Source organism: Hyperolius riggenbachi, chromosome 8 (genome assembly GCF_040937935.1).
Source record: "Hyperolius riggenbachi isolate aHypRig1 chromosome 8, aHypRig1.pri, whole genome shotgun sequence".
NCBI lineage: Eukaryota > Metazoa > Chordata > Amphibia > Anura > Hyperoliidae > Hyperolius > Hyperolius riggenbachi.
Genome location: NC_090653.1, coordinates 233,598,923 through 233,625,310, shown reverse-complemented (window position 1 = coordinate 233,625,310; position 26,388 = coordinate 233,598,923). Strand labels below are relative to the sequence as shown.

The window sequence follows — 26,388 nt, the reverse complement described above, 5'->3', positions numbered from 1 at the left end:
ACAAAGTTGGCCTTTATGGAAGAGTGGCAAGAAGAAAGGCACTGTTAAAGAGACTCTGAAGCGAGAATAAATCTCGCTTCAGAGCTCAAAGTTAGCAGGGGCACGTGTGCCCCTGCTAAACCGCCGCTATCTCGCCACACAAAGAGGGTCCCTTCACCCCCAAACCCACCCCAGCACGACTTGGTCGTGCATTTGGTCGCTCCTGGAGGCAGGGCTAACGGCTGCAGCCCTGCCTCCAGTCGCGTCTGTCAGCGGCGCATCGCCGCCTCTCCCCCGCCCCTCTCAGTGAAGGAAGACTGAGAGGGGTGGGGGAGAGGCGGAGATACGCGCTGACAGACGCGCGTGGGGCAGGGCTGCGGCGGTTAGCCCTGCCCCAACCAGGAAGTTCTCCCCCGAATTACGGAGGGGGATTTGGGGGTGAAGGGACCCCCGTTAAGCCGCGCTATAGCGGCGTTTTAGCAGGGGCACACATGCCCCTGCTAACTCTGAGGTCTGAAGCGAGATTTATTCTCGCTTCAGTCTCTCTTTAACAGAAAGCATAAGAAGTCCCGTTTGCAGTTTGCCACAAGCCATGTGGGGGACACAGCAACCATGTGGAAGAAGGTGCTCTGGTAAAATTCGACCAAAATGGAACTTTTTGGCCAAAATTCAAAACGCTATGTGTGGCAGAAAACTAACACTGCACATCACTCTGAACACACCATCCCCACTGTCAAATATGGTGGTGGCAGCATCATGCTCGGGGGGTGCATCTCTTCAGCAGGGACAGGGAAGCTGTTCAGAGTTGATGGGAAGATGGATGGAGCCAAATACAGGGCAATCTTGGAAGAAAACCTCTTGGAGACTGCAAAAGACTTGAGACTGGGGCGGAGGTTCACTTTCCAGCAGGACAATGACCCTAAACATAAAGCCAGGGCAACAATGGAATGGTTTAAAACAAAACATATCTATGTGTTAGAATGGCCCAGTCAAAGTCCAGATCTAAATCCAATCGAGAATCTGTGGCAAGATCTGAAAACTGCTGTTCACAAATGCTGTCCATCTAATCTGACTGAGCTGGAGCTGTTTTGCAAAGAAGAATGGGTAAGGATTTCAGTCTCTAGATGTGCAAAGCTGGTAGAGACATACCCTAAAAGACTGGCAGCTGTAATTGCAGCAAAAGGTGGTTTTACAAAGTATTGACTCAGGGGGCCAAATAATTACGCACACCCCACTTTGCAGTTATTTATTTGTAAAAAATGTTTGGAATGATGTATGATTTTCGATCCACTTCTCACATGTACACCACTTTGTATTGGTCTTTCACGTGGAAATCCAATAAAATTGATGTTTGTGGCAGTAATGTGACAAAATGTTGAAAACTTCAAGGGGGCTGAATACTTTTGCAACCCACTGTATATCTGTAGTTCACCCGCATAGATCTTTCATTTTTAGTAACGGTGAGTAGGAGAAAATGCCATTGCATTTACTTTTCATATTGGTGGAAACATTACATGGAAATTCATTTTGGAAAATCAAATTAAATGAACAGGAGATTTGTGCACAAAGTATTCAGCTAAAAATAGAGTTGGAGTGGTTTCCCCAGCACAGAGCCATCGCCTCCTCCCTCTGCTCCCATCTGTGCAACACAGAAAGGAGGGGGGCAGGGCAGTGTGGGGCCCCAGTGCGAGATGTACATGAGGCCCCAAGCATGTTACTCAGTGGCGTAACTTCAATTCATGGGCCCACCCCAGCAAAACTTTGATGGGGCCTCCAAATGTTTACACCCCTTCCCTTGCCCTTCATAGTGCCCTTCATGGCCTGGGGGCCCATATCAAAAGGGTCATAAGACAAGTGTGGCCATTGTAATCTTCACACCCATAACAAGTGTAACCACAAAAAACCCTGATCTGAAGTATAGTCCCCTGTATTGGAGCAAGGGAAGATTTGTAGTTGGGGCCCCCACAGCCCTCGGCCCCCCTGCGATCGCAGGGGCTGCACCCCTTTAGTAACATCCCCCTGACTTTATTGATATGAAGCCCCAAAACATACCAATGGCAGTTTCAGTGTCAGAGGGGTCTAATAAGAGTGAGGAAACAGTTAAGGATTAGCACTATTCAATTCACATATAGAGGTATTCATTAACAGCATAGCACCTGTGAAAAGCTAATAAGATGGATGAATGAGGGCCCCCAATAGGCCCCTCTGGTCCAGGGGCCCCGGTGCGGTCGCAACCTCTGTATCCCCGTTTGCTACGCCACTGGGGCAGGGTGAGTCAGGTCTGTGCCCCTTCCATCTCCTCTCAGTGATGACTGAATAGGATGAGGAGTTTGGAAGGCTCACAGCAATAGAATCTGTTTACATCAGTTCATTCAAAACGGATCCATTTGTTCCATTCCGACAAGCAGATAGGTATGAGTTCTGTGAGGATTCAGATGATGATGGAGGCCAACGGAATCAATGCTAGCCTATGAGAACAGATGGTGCCCTTTCTCTCTATGCTGTTTGCCGCATATGTTTTGCAAAATATGCAACTTCCGCTGGCCATTCGGGTCCTGCACAGAAGAAATGCCAGTCTACAGCTCCCAGAGCTCCCATTGATTTGCATTAGACGTATGGGACTCGTCGCTCCCTCATTGGTTCACCGAGTAGTGGACCAGTGGAAATCCTTCCATGGAGGATTCCTATTGGTCTTTTGCAGACCAATAGGTGCCTGATGCTTCTGATGCAGCTCTGGGAGTGGTATACAGGCGTTTCTAGCGTGCAGAGGATTCAAACAACGGCAGCAGAAGAATGCAAACGCAATGGTGACAAGTACGGAGTGGGTGGCAATGTAAAAACGGGACGGATGGAACCGGATGAAAAACGTATTCCATTGTAAAAAGATGATCGGTTTTTACAGGATCAGTTTTTCATTCGGTACAGCATGAATACAGCCTTAAAGCGGTATAAAACCCTGACATAATATTCAATAAAGGCAGCTAAAAAGCAAAAACCGCCATTTTATACACAGGCCCTCAGTATAAATGGACAGCAGGAGAAACTACACTTAAAGTGGTAAAAAATCTGACATAATATTCAATAAAAACATGTTTATCTACTTTTTATATGCCATACGGTTATCATATTTGCTTTTGTGCATATTATTATTCATTTAGAAATTACAAGTTCCCAAAGTACACTTTTATTGCTCTGTGGACTTTGCATTTTATTCATAACCGGTTTATTCATCTTTCAGAAATACTTTCTTATGTTCTGTCTGTGTTCAGGAGTGTTCAGGAGAGTCTGCACAGTCAGAGAATGTGTCACATTCCTCACTTGATACAATTAAGTAAACACAAGATAACATTATCTACATTATCTACACTTCGGTAAAGTATAGTAAAAAAAAAAATGCTGGTAGTATATAATATGCTGTAAATAATCTTTTAGAGTAAAGAAATGCTGTGTTTCAATCCACTATAAGAGAAACTTTTGCAAAAAGGGAAAAAATAAATAAATAAATACATTGCAAAGTGAGAAGCTAAAAAATAGAGACATAAAAAAAAGATTGGCATTCACCATGTCATTTGTTCATGTTGTTTGATCCACAATCAGCCTGCACGTCATCTTTACTACTGGCAGACATGAAAAAAAACTAGACAGCACCATCTGCCATTATGTATAACCACACCCACTAACAGTGCAATAGGCTAAAAGGTTGTTGTTGTTTTTTTTATAGATACAGTACATACGCACAAAGGGAGATACTAGTTGCTTGGCAGTAGGAAACAGCCGTTATTTCCCACAGTGTAACACTGTTCACAAACAGGAAACTGTCAGGACCTAAGTCCTGACATCACACTGTGGGAGGGGTTTCACCACAAAATCAGCCATACAGACCCCCATGATCATCTGTTTGAGACAAAGTAAAGATGTCTCAAGGGAAATGGGGTATCAGCTACTGACTGGGATGAAGTTCAATCCTTGGTTACAGTTCCTATTTAGTGAAATGTAGGCAAAGTTTAAAATTGATGTACATTGACGTTAAACCAGCATTTAAACAACATTTCCATTTCAAATGTGTTTTCCTGTAAATAAGTGGATAAATAACTAGCTGAGATAAGGACCATTAAGAAGCAGCATGATAATGTAAGCCACAAATTAATCCGAAGTCTCATAGACTCTGTTACCAGCAAGGACAAGGGTACAGTAATGCTACATTCATCATGACACTGAAGGATTATCTCCCAACATTGGCAGGCTGTCAATTCTCATCCTGCTCGTGCATTCAGTCCGCAAAAAGCAGCCTTTCCAGTAAGCGCTAAAGTGCATAAAAGTAAATAAGGCCATATTCCCCGAAGACCACTAACCCTAAAGCATAAGCTGTTCCGCCGGGAGCTGCTGATAATAACATCTACAAGTACACACAGAAAAGTTTCATGAACGCATTATAAAGTTTCAGGGTAAAGAAAGACTAGGCGCTCATAGAAGAGTGTGGGCCTGGATGGAGACAAATATAAAAGGGACACAGTTTCATTCAGAAGTGCCTCCATCAAACAACGAAGAAGGTGAATCTGCGGTTCACTAAATAGCCTCAACTCACTAAGTATTACCGCATTCGGTAATGCAGAAAACAGCTGATTTTACTGATCCCCTTGGCAAATGCCAATTCACTAAACCTATTACTGCACTGAAAAGTACAATTACCGACCAATGAGGTAAATTACTAACTTTTGCTGTAATTACCTCAAGAATTGTCAAGAAATTGCAATTCACAAAGATTTGTAGCCAATAGGGAGAGCCACACAACCCTGCTTCTCACCCTTTTTGATCCAATACTCTGGATGGTGGGACTTTAGAACCGCAGAGCAGAAGAAGAAGACATTTAAAAAAGGCTTTTCTGTATCCCTTTAGCTGTGCATATCTATATACTGGTATACAGAAGAGTTCCCACTAGTGCAGGGGTGTCAAACTCAAAAACAAAGTGGGCCGAAATTGAGCTCTGGGACCAAGTCCCGGGCCAACCTCAATGTCTAGTGGCTACCCTCTCTTATAAAGTTTCCTATTTAATAGTCCCCCCCATACAATTCCCTGATGTTTAGTGGTCCTCTCTCCCCTGTACACTTTCTTGTTGTCTATTGGCCCCCTCTTTTCCCTATAACAGTTTCCTGTTGTCTAGTTGCCCCCTTCCCTCTCCTGTACAGTTCCCTGGCATTTAGTGCTGTCCCCCTCCCCATATGGCTTACCTGGTGATCTAGGGCTCACCCTCCAATATAGCTTCTCTGCTGGACTAGAGTGGGACAAACGTAATGCAAAGTGGGGAAACCACCTGAGGGCCAAATCTGATGGCTCCGTGGGCCAAATTTGGCCCACGGGCCGGAGTTTGACATGTATGCTCTAGTGGCTGCAGCACATCTAAAGGGATGCTGGCGGGGATGCACTGGACAGAAAAAGTCTGACTCGTGCACACCACTTGTGGGATCAGCAAAAACTCGGTATACAGAGGCGCCAGAGTAGAGTAAAACGTTTTAAAAACCGCTTAAAAGGAGAGGGGGATGTTAAGGTGGACTCACCTCCCTCTTACAAAAAAAGAAAACTCACTTGAGTCTCAATAAAACAGAATTGTCAAATAATTTATTCAACTCCACAAATGCAACGCGTTTAGCGGGCGTGACCCCGCTTCCTCAGGAAAAAATGGGAGCACAACTCAGTGGGTCAAGCAATAGGTTTTTTAAAATGTTTTATTCTACTCTGGCGCCTCTGTATACCGAGTTTTTGCTGATCTTTTAGTCCACCCTGGGTGGAGGGGTGCATCCCCATCTACTATCTACAGAGAGCGACTTCTTAACCTGAGTGGGGTCAGATCCTAATGCTCCCCACCTGCATTTAAAGTGGTTGCCTATGGGTAACCCGTGTTTGTGAGTATATATATACATAAAATTGTATTGAACTCTTCATTTTAGCTGACAATACTGCACCATATTGGGCTCTCGATTCTCTTCTTGTTTTGTAAGCACCACTTGTGGGAAGACTCACAGCTTCCTTCCTGACCTGCTCACAGCTGGTGTGACTAACCGAGCAGGGCTTAGTAAATTGAAGTATGCTATTTCGTTATATTACCAAACTTCTACTGCATTCGAGAAATCTTAGTGAATTTGGTCAAAAAAAAAAAAAAAGGTGTAAAGTGATGTAATTTAATATTTTACTGGCCTAAATTATTTTACCAAACTACCCTTAGGGCCCGTTCACACTGCACGCGTTTCCAGCCGCGTTTTGGAAACGCGTGCAGGTGGCCAAAACGCACGACATCAGACATTGCATAGAGTGCAATGTCTGATGTTCACACTGCATGCGTTCCGGACCTGTGCGGTCCGGGGACGCATGCTGCACGCAGATTTTGCAAAAACGCGTGGCTGTCCCATTCACTTTCAGTGATGGGGTCAGCCACGCAACGCACACAAACGCGGATGGCCATGCGTTCGTACGCGTTGCGGTCCGCACGCGTTTCCGCACGCATGGCCATCCGCATTTCTGATCTGAACGGGCCCTGAGTGAATTGAGGCCATAGTAGCTTTGCAGCTACATGCTGCTTTGGACTCCAGGTGCTAGATTTGCACACTAATGAACTGCCCATTGCGTACTGCTGATGCACATGCGGCTCTAATTAATGTACAGTAGTCATGTGTCAGTGCCCAAGTCAAGCGCTTAGAAACAAAGATGATTGGGAAGGTGTAAAGAGTCACAGAGCGCTGGCACCAGGGGCAACAATCAGGGCAAGTTAACCCCCAATGCCGCTGCTTGCATCTAGTAATGCTCAGTTTTACTTCTGCCTGCTTATCCATAGCCTGGATTGCTGAAAGTGATCTAAATGGCTACAGAAGAGTTTGCCATCCCTGCAGTGATTGCAAGCCCCTCCCAGTCAGGGAACGGATGCTGGATTATCCCCTGGCCATCAATTGCAGCAGTCCATGAAGGGGCAGGGCATTCTCATACTTTCTTATTGGTCAGTCAGTTGTGTGAGCAACTTATAGGAAACCTAAAATGGGGAAAAAACGATTCCGCAATCCTCTGGTCAGCTGCAGCATCCTTCTGTCAGCTGATCACTGTCCCGTGCATGGGAGCATTCTGCACTTGTGCAGTACAAACAAAATTGCTACTGTGCATGCGCAGAGCACTCCTAGTCAGGAGGTGCACCAGCCCAGGGCCACATGTGCAGTAGCCCACGACTGGCCAGCTTTCAGAGGGGCGCTGCGGCTGACTGGAGGGTCATGGAATCACAGCGAGGGCACAGGACGACTGCAGGGGGCTGAAAGAAGCCTCAGGTAAGTTAAATTGCTTTTTTTTTCACTTAAAGGGACACTACCGATTAACATGTTTTTTTTTAATTGAAATAGGAATTGTTTGGGAAGTGCTGCTAAGTACTGGTGTATACATTTCACTGCTTATCTATTTGTTATCTAATTCCTTTCACATTTTTTTGACGGCAGACTGCTGAATTTCTTACGGCAGACTCAGCCATGAGGGAAGGGGGGAAATTCCCTCACAGTGTATCTGATAACTCTGTATGCAGAGAGCTCAGTCAGAGACAGGCAGAGCTTTCTCTCACATAGAGCAGAGGAAATGTATCTTATGCGCAACATAAACATTTGTAATACTGTAGTGTGTGAAACCTGATACCTGTTTTCAAACAATCTGCTTCAATATTACACTGTTCTTAGCATGTCAGACTGCAGAGATTCACCTATGCAAATGAGACATTCCAAACGTAGTTAAAATGTACACACAATGAATTAAAGCTTTTGCCTCTGATATTTAACATGAAAAGTAGAAAAATGTTAACACTGCTACTTAGACATTACAGGTAGTCCCTGGTTAACGAACGAGATAGCGACTGTAGTTTCGTTCTAAACCTCAATCTGTTCTGAAGTCGGAACATTGTGCCATCTCTGTCCCCTGTACCTCCTCTGTGCCCCCTGTGATGCCAGTGTCCCACACTGTGCCACATCTGCCCTTTGTGCCTGTTTATACAAGTTTAAAAGCCGTTTTTTCTTTGATTTTTTTAAAATCGATTTTCTCAAAAACTACAAGTTCAATGAGACATTTTTTTACTTGTTCCCATGGAAACAGAGAATCCATGCCGTTTGTATTGGCGTGTTGTTTGTAAGTCGGGCGTTCGTAAGTCAGGACTACCTGTATTTGTACGTTGTCATTTTAGAACGCTTGGGCATTGATAGTATTCCTTTAACCACTTCACCACTGAGGGGTTTTACCCCTTGAACACCAGAGCAATTTTCACCTTTCAGCGCTCCTTCCATTCATTCTTCTATAACTTTATTATTACTTATCGCAATGAAATGAACTATATCTTGTTCTTTTCGCCACCAATTAGTCTTTCTTTAGGTGGGACATTATGCCAAGAATTATTTTATTCTAAATGTGTTTTAATGGGAAAATAGGAAAAATGTGGGAAAAAATTATTATTTTTCAGTTTTCAGCCATTATAGTTTTTAAATAATGCATGCTACTGTAATTAAAACCCATGAAATGTATTTGCCCATTTGTCCCGGCTTTAAAACCTTTTAAATTATGTCCCTATCACAATGTTTGGCGCCAATATTTTATTTGGAAATAAAGGTGCATTTTTTTCAATTTTGCATCTATCCCTAATTACAAGCCCGTAGTTTATAAAGTAACAGTGTTATACCCTCTTGACATAAATATTTAAAAAGTTCAGTCACTAAGGTAACTATTTATGTTTTTTTTATTGTATTTTTTTTTTAATTACAAAAAAAAATTGGGGAGTGTGGGAGGTAATGAGTTAATTTATTGTGTAAAACTAATGTTTTTGTATATGTAAAATGCTTTAGGGTGTAGTTTTACTATTTGGCCACAAGATGGCCCCAGTGAGTTTGTGTTCATACGACCTGTAAGCGCTTACAGGAAGCACTATGAGGCTGGGAAAATCACAATGATCGCGCTGTTTCTCATAGAAGCAGCAAATCATTGCGGGGGCTTAGATCAACGAACGGGAATGGAATTTCCCATTCATTGATCTCCGGGCGAGCGGTGTAAAAAGGGACGGAGAAATCCGTACCGGGGGGGGGGGGGGGGGGGTAAAGTGGTTAAGTTTCCCTTTAAAGGATATCCAAGCTAGTTAAAATTTACTTACCTGGTGCTTGTTCCAGCCCCTAGCAGTCTGTATGGTACATCGCTGCAATTCTGCTGCCCTACAGTGTGATGTAAGATCACCATCCACAGCTGTGGTAACGGCCTTCTGCGCATGCATGGGCGGGTTCATGTGCCTCTTGCACTCTTGCTCCCACAGCCTGGAGCCTTCTATGCTTGCGCAGTTCAAGCTATTTAGCTCGGATGTCCTTTAAGCCAATATGGAACTGGCAGCCAAGAGACGCATCTCACTGCTCATCTCACTGCAGTGGTGCTAAACACAGCTTAACAACTACAGCCAGCAGGTAGTTGCTTTATTTTGTGATGCACTGCAAACAAAAGGCAGCTAAAAAGCAAAAACCGCCATTTTATACACAGGCCCTCAGTATAAATGGACAGCAGGAGAAACTACACTTAAAGAGACTCTGTAACAACAAAAACCTCCCCTGGGGGGTACTCACCTCGGGTGGGGGAAGCCTCCGGATCCTAATGAGGCTTCCCACGCCGTCCTCTGTCCCATGGGGGTCTCGCTGCAGCCCTCCAAACAGCCGGCTACAGAGCCGACTGTAGCTTCAATATTTACCTTTGCTGGCTCCAGCGGGGGCGCTGTGGCTGCTTCCGGCACGGAAATAGACGGAAATACCCGATCTCCGTCGGGTCCGCTCTACTACGCAGGCGCCGGAAACTTGCGCCTGCGCAGTAGAGCAGATCCGACGGCGATCGGGTATTTCCACCTACTTCGGAGCCGACAGCCGTCAGAGCGCCTGCGCAGGAGACGGGAAGGTAAATATTGACGTCACCGCTGCACGGAGGGCTGCAGCGAGACCCCTGACGGATGGAGGACGGCGTGGGAAGCCTCATTAGGATCCGGAGGCTTCCCCCACCCGAGGTAAGTACCCCCCAGGGGATGTTTTGTTGTTACAGTTCCTCTTTAAAGCGGTAAAAACTCTGACATAATATTCAATAAAAATATGTTTATATACTTTTTATATGCCATACAATTATCATATTTGCTTTTGTGCATAAGTATTATTATTCATTTAGAAATTACAAGTTCCCAAAGTACATTTTTTTGCTCTGAAAGCTGCCTTTGCATTTTATTCATAACTGGTGTATTCATCTTGTAACGTACGCAGAAATGCTTTCTGAGTGTCTGTCTGTGTTCAGGAGAGTCTGCGCAGTCAGAGAATTGTTTACATTCCTTGATACAATTAAGTAAACACAAGATAATGTTATCTCCAGTTCAGATGTGTCCAGCTTTCCCTACAGGGAGTTTGTAAGTCCTGTGTTTAACTAGTTGAATGCTGGTCTAGTAAAAAAAAATATTGGTAGTATATAATATGCTGTAAATAATCTTTTAGAGCAAAGAAGAAATGCTGGATTTCATTCTATTCGCTTTAAAGTGACACTGAAGCGAAAAAAAAACTCATGATATAATGAATTGTTTGTGTAATACAGATAATTAATAGAACATTAGTAGCAAAGAAAATAGTGTCATATTTTTATTTTCTGGTTTATAGCTTTTATTTATAACAGTGCATCATTCTCTAATAATTGCAGTTTCCACAATACACTCAGCAGGCTAGTGACCCTTTGAAATTTTCTCTGCAGAAAAACCATAAACAAAGAAGAAACTATGAGAGACCATTGAGATAAGTGCTTCAAAAGACAGTGCTGTCCATGACTTTATAAAGTGGCAGAGCTCAAAGAAGCAATTTTGCATAGATAACATCTGTGCTAATAATGTTTTATTTACTAGCAGTACTACACATACAAATTATTATATCATAAGTTTATTTTCACTTCAGATTCCCTTTAAAGCGGAACTGTAGATCGAAAATAAACACATTGTTTCACTTACCTGGGGCTTCCCCAAGCCCCCAGCAGCTGTCCTGCCCCGCGCCGGTCCTGCCCGAGCCTCCGTTCTCCAGCCGCCGTGCAGTCACAGTGGCCCGGTGGTGAAACCGAAAGTAGCTGGCGGCGGGAGAACGAAGGCACGTCGAGGAGCGGCGCGGGACAAGACGGCTGCTGGGGGCTTGAGGAAGCCCCAAGTAAGTGAAACAATGTGTTTATTTTCGATCTACAGTTCCGCTTTAAGAATAGCTCTATGAGAATGCAATGAACAAACTCACCTAATTAACCCACAGACAGAGCAAAATACTGCCCACACTGCAGTCCTACGTGTACTGTGGCCAATCACATCTGGCTCTGCAGTGCTGTGGTGTGTCGGGGTCTGACCCCGCCTGTGCCCTTGTGCTTCTATTATGTGCAGTTGCCAGGATATTCTGTGTCCAGGACAAGTCACCGAGAGGTTTAATAATTAAATCATCGTATAACGCAGTCACACAGAGATTGATTAAATAACATCCCAATAGACTACCACTAAGAGGAAATGGAGTCTACAGACAAAGTCTAATTCAAGCACCGCCAGCTCTGGTATGTCTGAATTAAAAGTTCAGTCTTCGGAGGTTTGGCTTCCTTTTAAAAATACCCCACTGGGATGTGACTTAACACGGAAGGCTTCGAATCTGCAAACCAGGGCTTAATAACCGATTCCAAGGCTGATGTCTTTTCCGGATGAAACATCCCTGATTGCAATGTCTCTCATGTCACTTATTGATCACTGTCTTCACTTCTTTAATGTCTATCATTTCTCAGGTTTAGTAGTAATAAAACCCATTACTGTGAATGCCATAGGCATTGAGGCCTGACGACCAACCTGAAAGGAACTCCAGCTACAGACATACCTAGAGACTTTAAGGCGGAGTTGAACTTCAAAAAATAGGCGTGCCCACATGACAAAAAAGGGCGTGTCCTCTGCAGTGCGTGCCATCTTTCAATGACCCATGTAGCGTGTCCTTGTTTCTGCTTTCCATTGCCCCAATTAGTGTGTGTCAGCAGTGTAGTATCCCCCCATATTGTCAGGGGCAAACACAGGATTTTTAAGGGGGGGATTCCTGAAAGGTCCAGAAGCACGTATGTCCCCGAGTGCTTCCGAATACAGGTGGCTCCATAATGCCCATGCACAAAAGTGCGCTGGCGTATTACGGAGCTGCCTATCTTTGGAAGTACTCAAGGACACAAGTGTTTCTGAAGACTTCTGGAAGCAGCAAATTTGAACAGGGGACAGCGCTGGAACAACTTCCCGAGAGAGGAACGGGAGATAGATTTAGTTTGGACAATTCAGTGGAATATGTCACGTCACATAGCGCAAGCGATATCCATATGATGCAGGGATATATGCATCTGCGGAAGATGGCGGCGCTATATAAATACTAAATAATAATAATTTGCCTCACCAGGATTGCACTTTTATTTAGCTTTCCTGTATGGCAAGAAGACACAGCCAGCCAGAGCCGGATTAAGGCTAAATGGGGCCCTAAGCAAAGTAACTGATTTGGGCCCCCCCATCATGTCGTAATAGAATCAGAAGATGCAGCTGCACAGCAATATGTCGCACACACCGGGCAGCCGAGCTACTGGTTGCTATGGGCAACAGCACGCTTTCCTCTGTGGGTGCACAATGCAGGGAATAGCAGCGGCAAAATGCAGAGTGAGAGATGAATGGCTGGGACATTTGCACTCAGGGGCTGGGGCACCCCTGTGAAGAGGGCGCCAGATATCACAGCAGCAGCACTTTCCCCCTGCATCTCCAGCCTGGCAATAGCAGAAAGCTCTGGACACCGCCAAACCGGAAGCCGTTCCCCAGACAGAATTACATAACCACTCCCACCACCGAACAACCAATTTTCTCCCAAACTAGACAGCCACCATGCAGCCTCCATCCCAGTGAATACGATAGTCCAGCAGAGAAGGCAGCCGCAGTGGGGGAGAATGACAGCACCAGATGAATCACATTCACCTATTGCGATCCAAGCAATAGAGGTCCCGTCATCCGGAGCCCATCTGTCTCCTCTAGAGTGCTGCCGCTCTGTTACTACTACTATTACTACTTCCTACTTCATGTCTGATCTGAGAATCAGGAAGTTCAGAGCGAGCGGCTGCACTGTAGAAGAGACAGATGGGTTTCAGATGACGGGATCTCTATTGCTTGGATCATGGATAGGTGAGTGAGCGTTTGCCATCTGCTGCTATCATTCTTGATGCAGCTGTGGTTCTCTGTGGGAAGGGAGGGAGGAGTGGGCAGCGGCAGAGCGCACAGTAGCAGGAGGGGGACCTAGGAGGAGAGCCTGGCTCTGAAGACAATCAGCAGCGCACGGCATCATTTGACAAGACAAGACAAATAACATTTATATCGCGCTTTTCTCCTGGTGGACTCAAAGCGCCAGAGCTGCAGCCACTAGGACGCGCCCTATAGGCAGTAGCAGTGTTAGAGATTCTTGCCTACGGTCTCCTACTGAATAGGTGCTGGCTTACTGAACAGGCAGAGCTGAGATTCGAACCCTGGTCTCCTGTGTCAGCGGCAGAGCCCTTAAAGGGACTCCAAGCAGTGCCTGTGGATATGCCTTTAAGCATACCCACAACTAATTCATTACATCCTCACACCTACCAGCATGATGTTTGTAATTATATCCCCCTGGGTTCCTTATATTTCATTGCATTGTGCTGAATCGAGCTGCCAACTTTGGAGAAAAGTCGTCCTGTGGCCGTGATTTCGATCGTGAAAATATCAAAAACTAAAAGGCATAGAGCAGCCGTTTATATATCATTGGAAAGAGGAGAAAAAGAGCTTTAAAATGATATGCATCTTTCCATAGTTACTGCACTGCTCAGAGTCCCTTTAACCATTATACCATCCAGCCACCGCTGACTTTGGAGAAAAGTCGTCCTGTGGCCGCGATTTCGATCGCGAAAATATCGAAAACTAAAAGGCATAGAGCAGCTGTTTATATATCATTGGAAAGAGGAGAAAGAGAGCTTTAAAATGATATGAATCTTTCCATAGTTACTGCACTGCTCAGAGTCCCTTTAACCATTATACCATCCAGCGCCACCGCTGACTTTGGAGAAAAGTCATCCTGTGGCCGCGATTTCAATCGCGAAAATATCGAAAACTAAAAGGCATAGAGCAGCTGTTTATATATCATTGGAAAGAGGAGAAAGAGAGCTTTAAAATGATATGAATCTTTCCATAGCTACTGCACTGCTCAGAGTCCCTTTAACCATTATACCATCCAGCCACCGCTGACTTTGGAGAAAAGTCGTCCTGTGGCCGCGATTTAAATCGCGAAAATATCGAAAACTAAAAGGCATAGAGCAGCCGTTTAGATATCATTGGAAAGAGGAGAAAGAGAGCTTTAAAATGATATGCATCTTTCCATAGTTACTGCACTGCTCAGAGTCCCTTTAACCATTATACCATCCAGCCACCGCTGACAGGATGGCAAGGGCTGGTTTATGTGCTAATGGGGCCCCTTTGACTCTGAATGGGGCCCCAAGCGACTGCTTTTGTTGCCTGGTCGGTAATCCGGCCCTGCAGCCAGCTCTAGGGGAAGAGGGAAACAAAGGTGAATGAGGGAGGGCTGGTGCACACCAAGAGGGCTTCTGAGCGTTTTTCAAATCAACATTGATTTGAAAAGCGCTTGGCTAATGTTACCCTATGTGGGTGTTCCCACAGCATGCAGCATTTTTTTTGAGTGATTCATTCAGAAATCGCTCTGAAAATGGCACTAACTAATTGCTAGCGATTGCTATTGTGATTTTGGCGTGCACTAGCCCAGAGAGAAGAGTGGAGAGAAATTGAGAATAGCCTGAGATGGAGCATTATCTGTATTGCAGTCCCACATCACACAGAGGCTACTTGCCTGTAATAGGACTCCTGTCCCTGTCCCAGTCTCTCACACAAGTCAGAAAGCAGCCCTCCTGGAGTCTAGGGACTGTCAAAAAATGTTCACCTTGTTTAACAAGATGCAGTCATTATGACATAGGGGAGAGACAGATTTTTGCCCACGGACCCTCCAGGCAAGCTCTGCATCATGCTGTGTATATATACCAGCTTGCCTGCCCTTTAATTGCAGTTTTATCAGCTAGCCTAGAATTTTGCATTGCCTTATAACAAAAAACCTGAATACACCAGACACCAGCCCTAAATCACTGAATGAAAGGGTGCCTGGGGGGAGATTGCCCTCCAGGTGGAGTGGAGAGACTGAGAAAGAGCAGATAGCGTATCTGTATTGCAGTCCCACATCACACAGAGGCTACTTGCATGTACTGTGTCTCCTGTCCCTGCCAGCCAAATCCAAAAAAGCTTTATTGGCAGGACCAAATACATTTAGCATTGCCAAAGCAAAAACAAAACATTAACAACATGGTGGGGAGGATTGTGGGAATAGGGGAATGATACAGGTATACCGTCCATAGGGGTGTGGAGGATGTAAGGGATTGGTCAGCCTCTCACACAAGCAGCAGGCAGCCCTCCTGGAGTTTAGGGGCTGTCAAAAACTTTTCAACCTGTGACATACCTTATGTAGCTGTTTACATGCAGTCTTTACAATAGGGAAAGAGCTGAGTTTTTTCCCACAGACCCTGCAGGCAAGCCTCTGTATATTTACCAGCTTGTCTGCTTCAGCGATTTTTTTTTTAAAGGTACAGGAGTCTCAGGGGGGTGTTCCATACATCCAGAACCCCCGTCTGGATACGCCAGTGATTGTGACTAACTTTTCAAATGCCCCAGTCCCCCCCCCCCTCCCTTTTCACTGGTAGTGTGTGCCAGCTTTCGAGAACTTACTGTATTGTGGCACAGGTCTCAGGTGTGCCCAGTAATGTACTCCTGGCAGTCTGCCCCAGCACTTTAGTGCCTATGTAGTGTGTTTTCAGTGGGGATGAGCTCCGCAGTGCTCCTGTGTTCAGAATACAAATTTACGATTAAAACTTGCAGACCACGGCAGGGGTGGGGGGCAGTTAACTTACCCTTGTTGCCGCCTGTAGCCGATGCGCTCATTCCTAGACCCCAGCTTTCCAGTACACTGTTGGTGTGGGACAGCACTTCAGAGTTCCCAATAGTGTGTGTCTGTTTTCCACCACCTCACCGTCCAGTAGCTGCAGGAAGTATGCAGTTTCCAGTGCTCCCATTAGTGTCAATTGTCCTGTGTTCCCTTTTTTGTGCTTCAGTCTTCTGGTGATTCTGGCAGTGTGTGCCCAGCATTGCCGTGCCTTGGTAGTATTTCCAGTGCACCTATTTATGTGTGCTGTCTTTCCACCGGCTTCCATATTGTCCCAGCTTCACAGTGACACTATGTGGCGAGTTCCAGCTTCACAGTGACACCATGTGGTGTGAGCAAGTTTTATAGCTTCTCCCATAGTGTGCCCCAGTTTTCCAGTGATACCATGTAATGTGTTCCAGCTATTTCAGCTATCAAATGCCTCCCTTTCCAATGACTCTAGCTGTTTACCCCAGGTTTCCAATGACACCTGTAGTGTTTCTCATTTTCCCAGTGACCCTAGCAATGTTTACCATTTTTCCAGTGACCCCAATAGTGTTTCCCATTTTTTTTAGCGATCCCAGTGTTCCCTAATTCTTAGTAGTGTGTTATAGTTTTCCAGTGACCCTCACTCATGTGCCCCAGTTTTTCAGTGAGTCATAATGTTTCCCAGGTTTCCAGTTACCCCAGTAGTGTGTCAAATTTTTTAGTGATCCCAGTATTCTATCCCAGTTTTGCAGTGGCTCCAGTAGTTTCCCAGGTTTCTACTGTGACACCATGTAGTGTGTCCCAGCTTTTCCAGCTGTGTAATGACGACCTTTTCAATGACACTAGCAGTTACTCCAGGTTTTCAGTGACCACAGTATTTCCTATTTTTCCAGTGACTCCAGTCCTGTTTTCTAGTGACCCCAGTGTTTCCTAATTCCTAGTGACACCAGTACTCTATCCCAGTTTTGCTGTTACCCCAGTAGTGTTTCCCAGTTTTCTAGTGGTCCCAGTGTTTCCTAAATCTTAGTAGTGTTGGATAGTTTTCCAGTGGGTGGAGCTATGATGTAACCAGGTGAAGCCTGCTGGATGTGGCCGGCGTTTCTTACCAGAACTTGGTTAGCGGCGGAAAGTTAATTGGCGGTGAGCGGATGTTTTGTACGCAGTGAAGACCACAAAGACCCCCCTGATTTACGCTAAGCTTTGCCATAGAAAGCAACCCCTATATTTAAACCCAAGGGTGTCTGCAGTGCAATAGGTCTGAGGACCCATATGTTTTTAAAGGTGTATGTTACCATTTTTTAATAAAATATATTTTTACACTATGGAGGCTTCTCTTGCTGTTTACAGAGGACTGTGAATAGACGGTGATTTGCCAATTGGAGGCAGTGGAGTTGCCATATGCCCCAGAGGCGCTGACGGGCCGATCTGGCCGCAACATCTGGTGAGTCCCTCTATGAAGGGGGGGACTTGAAGCAATCCATGGGGACATATTGGACAGTTATTGAGCTCTACCATATAAACATTACTTGCGTGTCCCAATAATTGTAGAGTTACACATTGCCCAGCAAGCTCATGGTGAATCAGAACTCCCAGGAAAGTGTAAAGGGGCTGAAAGAGACCAAAAAGCATCCTTACTAAAATGCTATGCAAAACAAAAGTTTGCCCTCTTAAAACAGAAGGTATAATCATAGTGACCCTATGATGTGATTACTGGGCCTTAGTGTTTCCCAGGTTTCTAGTTACTCCAGTAGTGTGTCCCAGTTTTCTAGTGAGCCCAGTAATTTATCCCGATTTTCCAGTGACACAAACCCCCCCCCCCCCCCCCCCAGTGGTGTGTTCCAATTCTTGAGTGTCTCTCAGTAATGTGTGACAGATTTTCAGTGTCCACAGCAGTGTGTCACAGTTCTCCGGTGGCCCCAGTAGTGTGTCCCAGCTATTCCGTGGCCCCAGCTCTTCATTGCCTCCCATAGTATGTGCAATAATTGTAGTGACCCTATGGTGTGATTACTAAGTCTCTGCTGCATTCTGCTATGGATCAGGCATTTCATTTATTGCCATTACTGCCATCTCTTTCTCTTCTATTTCATTTGACCCTTAAAATAATTATCTTCCCTTATGTTGCTTAACCTCTTGAGGACTGCAGTGCTAAACCCCCCTAGTGACCAGGCCATTTTAAGCAAAATGTGCCACTGCAGCTTTAAGGCTAAGCTGCAGATCCGCACAACACAGCACACACGTGATTTCCCCCCCCCCTTTTCTCCCCACCAACAGAGCTCTCTGTTGGTGGGGTCTGATCGCCCCCGGATTGTTTATTTTTTTGGTTGCAAATATTTTTGTTCCTCTTTTTTTTAAAAAAAAGCGTGTTCTTTTAAATATATTCCCTCCCTCCCTCCCTCCTTCCCCACAGCCAGCCAATTGTGGCGATCGGCTGTCATAGGCTTCTGCCTATGAGAGCCGATCGCTCTCCAGTGTCCCAGGGGGACAGCCGTGTCACATGGCTGTCCCCAGTACAGCGCTGCTGCCGATCGCAGCGCTGTACGGGTAAATAGACGGCGATCACGCCGTCTATCAGTCTCCCGAGCGGCAGACTGAAGAGGGGGCGGAGCTCCGCCCTCCGAGAATGAGATGCGCGCGCAGCGTGCGCGCGATCTCATTCAAAACAGAGCCCCAGGACTTTACGCCAATTGGCGTTAGGCGGTCCTGGGGCTGCCACCGCGGCCACGCCTACCGGCGTGACGCGGTCGGCAAGAGGTTAATAAATTAATTGTAAAATTAAAGTGAACCCCCAGGCTAAAAATCTACCCAGCAGCACTGAAAAGGTTTCACAGCATCAGAACTTTGTTTTTCTTACCCAAGCCTCATTTTTAGGTGCACAGAAGCTAAGCTCTGCCCCATCAAAGAAACTGCCCGGGCATTTTTCCTCTGATGCTGTGCAAAGCATGATGGGATTTCTGATGTTGCTCTCGGTCTGCTGTTTTGGTGCAAATTTGTTTTTTTGAATTTTGAATTTGAGATTTGAAGCCTAGAGCGCGCTGCTGGGAGGGGTGATCAGGACACATGACAAGTTGGAACTGTGTCTCATGCTCCCTGTCACCTCCATTCAATCAAAAAGATGGCCGCCCCCATGAAATCACAAACTTTTGCCTGTTCTTTTAAAACAGGGTGGGTAAGAGATTATATTACCTATCTATTTTAATTAACATAAACTAATGTAACTTAATGACAGTATGTTTGTTTAGGCTGAAGTTCCTCTTTAACAATAATAAAAATAATACACAATCCAACTATAGATAAATGGATCTGGCAACAATTATCCGATTTCTCTGCTAATCTTTACCCAGTGGATGTGCTGCGAGATTCTTAAACCAGAAAAGCTCAGAAAGTACTTTTGAGAATAAAGAAAACAAGATTAATATACAGCTGATACCATTAGCACTGACTGTATTGGAAATCTTTGGAAGCTTTCAAGACCTGAAAGCCCTCTTCATCTGACATACAGCCAGAAAACACACACTGATTTCCAGCACAGGCAGCTCCAGCTCTGTCACCTCTCTATTGCTTTCCTTGATTTGTACAATGCTTTCTCCCCTTTTCTATTTCACAGAATGAAATAACGATAAGCATATATAGCTAGTGGTTTGCGAAAGATGCATCATCGTCAAACTGCATCCAGTGAAACTGAAAATATGCATAACAAATTATCATATTCAAGATTCATGCACTTTACAGTCATTGTGTAATTGTCACACAATGAAATTGAATGAAAATGAAATGGCTTCATGACAACACTATGGTGCATAGAAGGAACATGGTTAGGGCCGGATTTTTGGAAAGGCCACAAAGGCCCAAGTCTTTGGGGGCTGCAGCCCAACGGGGGAATCTGGACATGAAAGAGGGATTGCAATACAGTATATAAAAGAGGAGGCTGAAAATGGGAGCAACACATGCGAAAGGGAAACTAATGCTCAAAGGAGCTGTTCATGAAAGAGGGGCTGCATACAAGGATGATACACATGGAAGAGGGGGCTGCACATAGAGTGGGAGGGGCGTTGCTGCGTATGGAAGGGGAACCACAACATGCTTGGCCAAGTGGCACACAAAATATAAATCCAGCCTTGAACATAATATCCGACTGACATAAGTGACGGGACCCGGTTCCCGAAGCTGCAGAGAGCAGAGGACGGCGGCACGGGAGCGATCCGAGCGGATGGGGCTAGAGGAAGCCCCAAAAAATGTATACATTTTTTTAAGCTCTGGTACACTTTTTGTTGTCAGCCCAGGACAGGTTCTCTGCAATGGTGAATCCCAAAAACTTAAAGCTGAAACTCTCTCCACAGCCTCTGAATTGATCAATACCGTCTTTCTGGTTATCCTAAAGTCCAGAATAACTTCTTTGGCCTTTTTTGTATTTAATATCAGGTTAGTAACACCACACCATGCAGACAGGTTCCATCATATGAAGGAAAAAACCCTCATCAAGTGCTAAACTGCATGTCAAAATCATTAGTAGTTTAAAGAAACACTGAAGTCTCCTAAAAATCATGTTTTTAATTAAAAAATGTGTTTAACATCTTTACCCTACCTAAACCGCCGCATCCCCGCCGCTGAAATCTATCTAAATCCCCCCTACCCCCCCCCCCCCCTCTCCCCCGCAAAATCCACGGCTTTCTGGTCGTGGATTTAGCTGCTGTTGGAGGCAGAGCTATGAGTCGCAGCTCTGCCTCCTTGCCCGTCTATCAGCGGTGGATCTCCGCCTCTCCCCCGCCCCTCTCAGCAAAGGAAGACTGAGAGGGGCGGTAAAGAGGTGGCAATCCGGGCTGACAGATACGCTGAGAGGCAGAGCTGTGGCTCATAGCTCTGCCTCTCACGGAAGCGCTGCCCAGATTGCCCCCCGGGGAGTTTTAGGGGATTTAGTTAGTGTACAGCGATGGGGATTCGGCGGTTTAGGTAGGGCAAAGATGTTATACACATTTTTTTTTTATTAAAAACATGATTTTTACGAGCCTTCAGAGTCTCTTTAAGGCCTATATGCAATTATGTTTTTCTCCCAAGTTTTCTTCTAGGAGATACTTTTTCATCTTCTATTTAAAATAACTTTTCAGCACTTTGCAACTGAAAAAGTACCAAAAATTAGGTAAATACTATCTCTATCTATCTCTATCTCTATATAATTATATAGAGTATTTTCTTGCTTGCTGGTGGTTTAAAATGCATTTTATTGACAATTTTGAAAATACTGACAATTGACAATTTTGAAAAGTACTGCAACACTGAATGTTTTCAACACTTCGGTAGAGAAATGATAATGAGTGCATGGTCCATTTACAACACAGGGGAAATGGGAACAGTTTAAAACATTGACTGACATGTGACATGATGAGATAAACATGTATGTAAAGTCCCGTTCCTGCATAGAACTAGGCTGTACTCCTGTTTTCTTTTTCTCACTGTAAGGGTTAAAAATTCAGGTAGGAAAATTACAGTTTCTTTCCAGTCCTGCCCAGTCAGACTATAGGGTAACTCTCACAGATGACTAATTACAAGCCATGAAACTGTGTCATTCAGCTGAGACAAAAAAATATTCAACCTACTTTTTTTTAGCTTTTAATACAAAATGAAAATATTGGAGTCTATTAAAAAAAAAAAAATCACTGCCATAGGTCAATCGTAGTCTAGGGCCAAGTTAGGGGGAAGCCAATTAATTAGTCTGTAAGTTTTGGGGATGTGGTAGAAAACACACCAAGACACAGGGAGAACATACATACATTTCCTTATAGATAGTGCCCTGGCTGGGATTCAAACCAGGGACCCAGCGCTGCAAGGCAGGAACACTAATCACTACGTCAACATGCTGCTCACAATTTGAAACAATTTTTTTCTGCAACTGGTCTTTAGTGTGATGGTGCTGGTGGACACTTTACTGGCCAATAGGGAACTTCAGCTTACTTTTCTAAACACCACTTTGCCTTATACAGTATAATAGCTTCCAACTGTCCCTCTTTTGGAGGGACAGGCCCTCTTTGGGAACCCAAACACTAGTGTCAAAGCAACCTGAAGTCTGAACACATAGCTCCTAACTGTCCCTCTTTTGGAGAGACAGTCCCTCTTTGGGAGCCAAATTCCTCTGTCCCTCTTTTTTCTTCATTTGTCCCTCAATGCACTGCATAGCAAAATCGCAGAAAAAAAAAATCGCTCCACGGCGCGATCGAAATTAAGTAAACTAATCGCAGTAGTGGAAATTACCTACCGCGATTCCTATGTTATTTGGCAAACCGTAGCTATTTAAAAATCACTAGCGGTTTGCGATTCAGCATCGCAATTGCCGCTAGTGGAAAAGGGCCCTTAATCTGTATTTATCTACTGAACAATGTGTTCAGTTGATAGATTTCTTATTTTCAGATGTTAATATGAAGACAAATGAACCAGGATAGAAAGGACCAGTGTGGTTCGAATGCTAAAACAACATTTTTCTTATGAAATCTTTATGGTATATGTGACTAGGGGTGTGCTGGGGGCGTGATTAGGGGTGTGGCTTATGTGTCCCTCTTTCTTATCTCAAAAAGGTATGCAGTATAGTCTGCTCTATTCCCCAGCACAACTGAAAATAGGAAACGTAGTTTTTACTGAAGGCAACCTCTGATCATGTATTTTATCTTCATCTGCTCGGTTTATATTGCCTTGCGGCCACTCTACAGAGTAATATGATCATCTTCATTTTCTGAGTCCTTCATCACAGGAAAAAACTGCTGGACCAGAGTTCTTTTAAGTAATACACATATAAAATATTTTATCTTCCAAGTAAAAGGTCAAATGTCTTTAAAAGCACAGAAGGTTAAAGGTCAACACTGATTAAACAGCGCCAAAATTACCTTTATAGATCTGACGGTCGGCAATCTGTACAGAGTGAACAGCGGTGATATAGAAGTCGCCATATATTGCGTCCAATGCGAGTCCCACAGAGCCTTACAAAATGAATGGGATTCATAAGACATAAGACAGAAAAGGTTGCATCTGTAGAGCAATTTTTACACATCAGATTTAGCCACATCAAGCTGAAATAAGCAACCTCCAGGGCTTTGCTAGCGGGGTGAATCTGCAATTGTGCGGCGGAGAGATTGACAGTCGCCCTGGATCTCTTGCATCTCCTGATTTTGTAACACACATCAGTTAACAAGAAGACTTTGCAGGAGAAAAAAATGACATTCTAGAACAGCATCATCTATATTCCTCCTTTGTGAAGCTAGTGAAATGCTGAAAGGAAAACTCAGTTCTCAATAGAAAAAATCTGTAGAGCATAAGATCATCGCAAGTCGTTTTGTAACCGTATGCTGTTAAATGTTATCTTTCCCTTTAGTCTGCAGCTGCTACACATTTTTTAAGGAAGCTTGTTAGAAATCATCAACAGTTTATATAATAATTGGAGAAAAAAATAAGTTCATGTAGGTTGGTGATCACCATACCAGCAATAGTTCCACAGAGTCAGCTTGGTGTAATAAAGGTGCCAATATAGACAAAAAAATTCTACAAACAGGTTAAAATAGGTGGTAGGGATGGACCTACCTCCCAACAGATGACACAACAGGTCTGATTCAATAAAGAATTCATTTTATTGAGGTATACTCCTCTATATTGCGACGCATTTCGCGGGTAGAATCCGCTTCCTCAGGCAGAAGGAGAGTAATGCTTCCCTCCTGCCTGAGGAAACAGATTCGACACGCAAAATGCGTCGCATTATAGAGGTGTTTAACTCAATATTTTCAAATAGTTCAAAGAGGATGTGTAAATTGCAGAACTAAAAGATTATAAGTAAAAAACACACCATCCACAAAAACAAAATACAGGATATTCTTCATCAGCCAGTATAAAAGGATATCTTAGAATGGATGCACAGTTTTCCAGAATGGTAAGAGCAAGTATGGTCTTAACAATTGGAAACCAAAATCATACGGTTCACTTGCCAATCGAGTATAATGCTGCAAAATCACCAGTTTGAGGCTTCACCAAGCCCATTTTCATGCATTAGAAGAAGGAATACACAATTCAATTCGTAAATGCCCAGCTATTGGGGTTAATGACCACAGGACAAACTAGAAACCATCAGCAGTGCACAGCTTGGTGATTAAGTTACCCAGAATTCTCCTCTCTTTTGTTTGTCTCACTGACTCACAAGTGTACACAAAGCATGAAGTAATATTTATTACTCCTTTCACACGTCTACAGCTTCAATGAGTTTACTTTAAAAAAACAGATGTTATAGAACATTTTTGTCAATACACAATGACTTTTAAAGCATGGGAAAATAATAATACAAAATTTTAAAGTCAATTTCCAACTCATGAGGAAAAAAAACTCATAAATGTTATTTCATAAGGAATAATGCATGCAGTATTACAAGTGAGGTGTTTGGTATGTTACCTCCAGCCTTGAGCCGTCAGTGACATAGATTGAGAGGTTACAGAGAGCGAGACAGGCAAAAACGGCACAGGAGATTTGGGTGCACCTTGCGCCGCCATAGCCCGTATTGTGAATTAGGGCTATAGTGGCAGACAGACAGTAATTTGGGCGCCGTCAAAAGACAGCGCCCAAAGTACTATAAAACGGCGTAATTCAGCACCCAGCAATAGCTGGCAGAGAAATTACATCTTACCCGAGTCCAAGGCGGCCTGGATGGATAATAGTAATTAATGCCGCTGGGACTTTTGCTGAAGCAGGGTAAGCCGTTTATCAGCTTTGCCCTGTGTCCAAATTTCCCGACACCTTTATTACATGCATCTTGCTGTAGAGAGGAGGTGGAAATGTGAGGAAAATAAGGAAACCTAATGAAACTATTCAGAAAAAATCATTAGGACCCTTTTTTATGGGAGGCTGAGGTGGTGAATTCACAACTTGTCAGCTGCTCCTGTGCGCCGGTCACACACTTGCAAGCACTCAGCAAGTCGGTGGAAAGTGCTCCCTCCCCCCTCCCCATGGAGTCATATAGGAGCATGGCCTTGGCAGTTATGCTGTAGAAGTGTCTTTTCATGTCTTAAACCATTTACTGTCTGAAAATGTCCCAATCGAATTTACACTTTGGCATTGAAATTGGTCCATCTTCAAGCTACATACATTTACATACAGTATCTCAAACAGTAATCATTTTTGTTGCCAGCTGTTTACATTAATGACTGTGGGTTGAATTATTTTGATGGGACAGAAAATTTACACTGTTTTACAAACTGTACACTGACTTCACATTGTATCAAAGTGTCCAATCTTCAGTGTTGTCCCATGAAAAGATATAATAAAATATTTACAAAAATGAGAGACGTGTACTCTTGAGATTCTGTAATTCTGCATCAATTCGGAATTACTTGCATCTCATTGACCATTCCTACCTGTGTTAAATAGATAGAGGCGTCTACACTTTACTCCTTATGCCGCCAAGGCATTTTTTGTATTGACCCGCGGAAGCGGGCCATGACCTGCGAAACTCGTTGTCAATTTTTTTAACCTCTTCAGGACCACAGGCTTTACTCCCCCTAAAAGACCAGGCCATTTTTTTTGTGAAATAGGCTACTGCAGATTTAAGGCCAAGCTGCAGATTTAAGGCCAAACCGCACAACACAGCACACAAGTGATCCCCCCCCCCCTTTTCTCCCCACCAACAGAGCTCTCTGTTGGTGGGGTCAGATCGCCCCCCGGATGTTTGTTTGTTTATGTTTGTCTATCTTTTATACATTTCTTTTTTTTTTCATTATCTATTTCTTCCCCCCTCCCTCCCTCCCCCTGCCAGCCAATCAGCGTGATCAGCTGTCAAAGGCTTCAGCCTATGACAGCCAATCACCGCCAAGACTCAGACATGGCTTTCCCCAGTACAGCGCTGCTGTAGATCGCAGCACTGTACCCGGTATTTAGACAGCAGTTTCACCGTTTAACAGTCTCCGAGCGGCTCCACCTATCAAGCAGGAGATGCGCGCGCAGCCTGCGTGCGATCTCCTGCAAACTGAAGCCCCAGGACTTTATGATCGGCGTTAGGCGGTCCGGGGGCTGCCTCCGCAGCCACGCCCATTGGCGTGACGCGGTGCGCAAGCAGTTAATACATATTTTTCCAGTTGAACTGGTGCCTGTTTCTTCTGGAGAGATAAGTGATTACCTTTAGTTTACATGTTATATTTTAACGTTTTAACACACATATATTTTGGGGCCTCCATCCCAACCCTTCTACCTGTGATAAGTACTTTGAGAACACTCATCCTCTTTCTGATTACACTGCCTGTTTTAAAAGCATTTTTTTTCATGTATTCCTGGCAGCAGCTTTGATGTTTGACAGTTTTACGAGTCTGCGTTATCGGTCATCATAAAGCTTCGCCTCCATTTACATATTTAGGACATTCTATTACAAAGCATTACATAA

General features: G+C 44.3%; 1 protein-coding gene across 14 annotated transcripts in view; it reads right to left on the bottom strand.

The window, feature by feature from the left end:
• ATP2B3 (ATPase plasma membrane Ca2+ transporting 3) overlaps nt 1-26,388 on the bottom strand; it is a 495,057-nt gene that overhangs the window by 429,841 nt on the left and 38,828 nt on the right. Inside the window, exon 3 of one of the 14 annotated variants that reach the window (XM_068248338.1) lies at nt 22,865-22,957. The exons of the other annotated variants lie outside the window; for them this stretch is intronic. The gene's annotated coding sequence lies outside the window, so the exon portion shown is untranslated. The remainder of the gene's footprint in view (nt 1-22,864; nt 22,958-26,388) is intronic. 14 annotated transcript variants of the gene reach the window in all.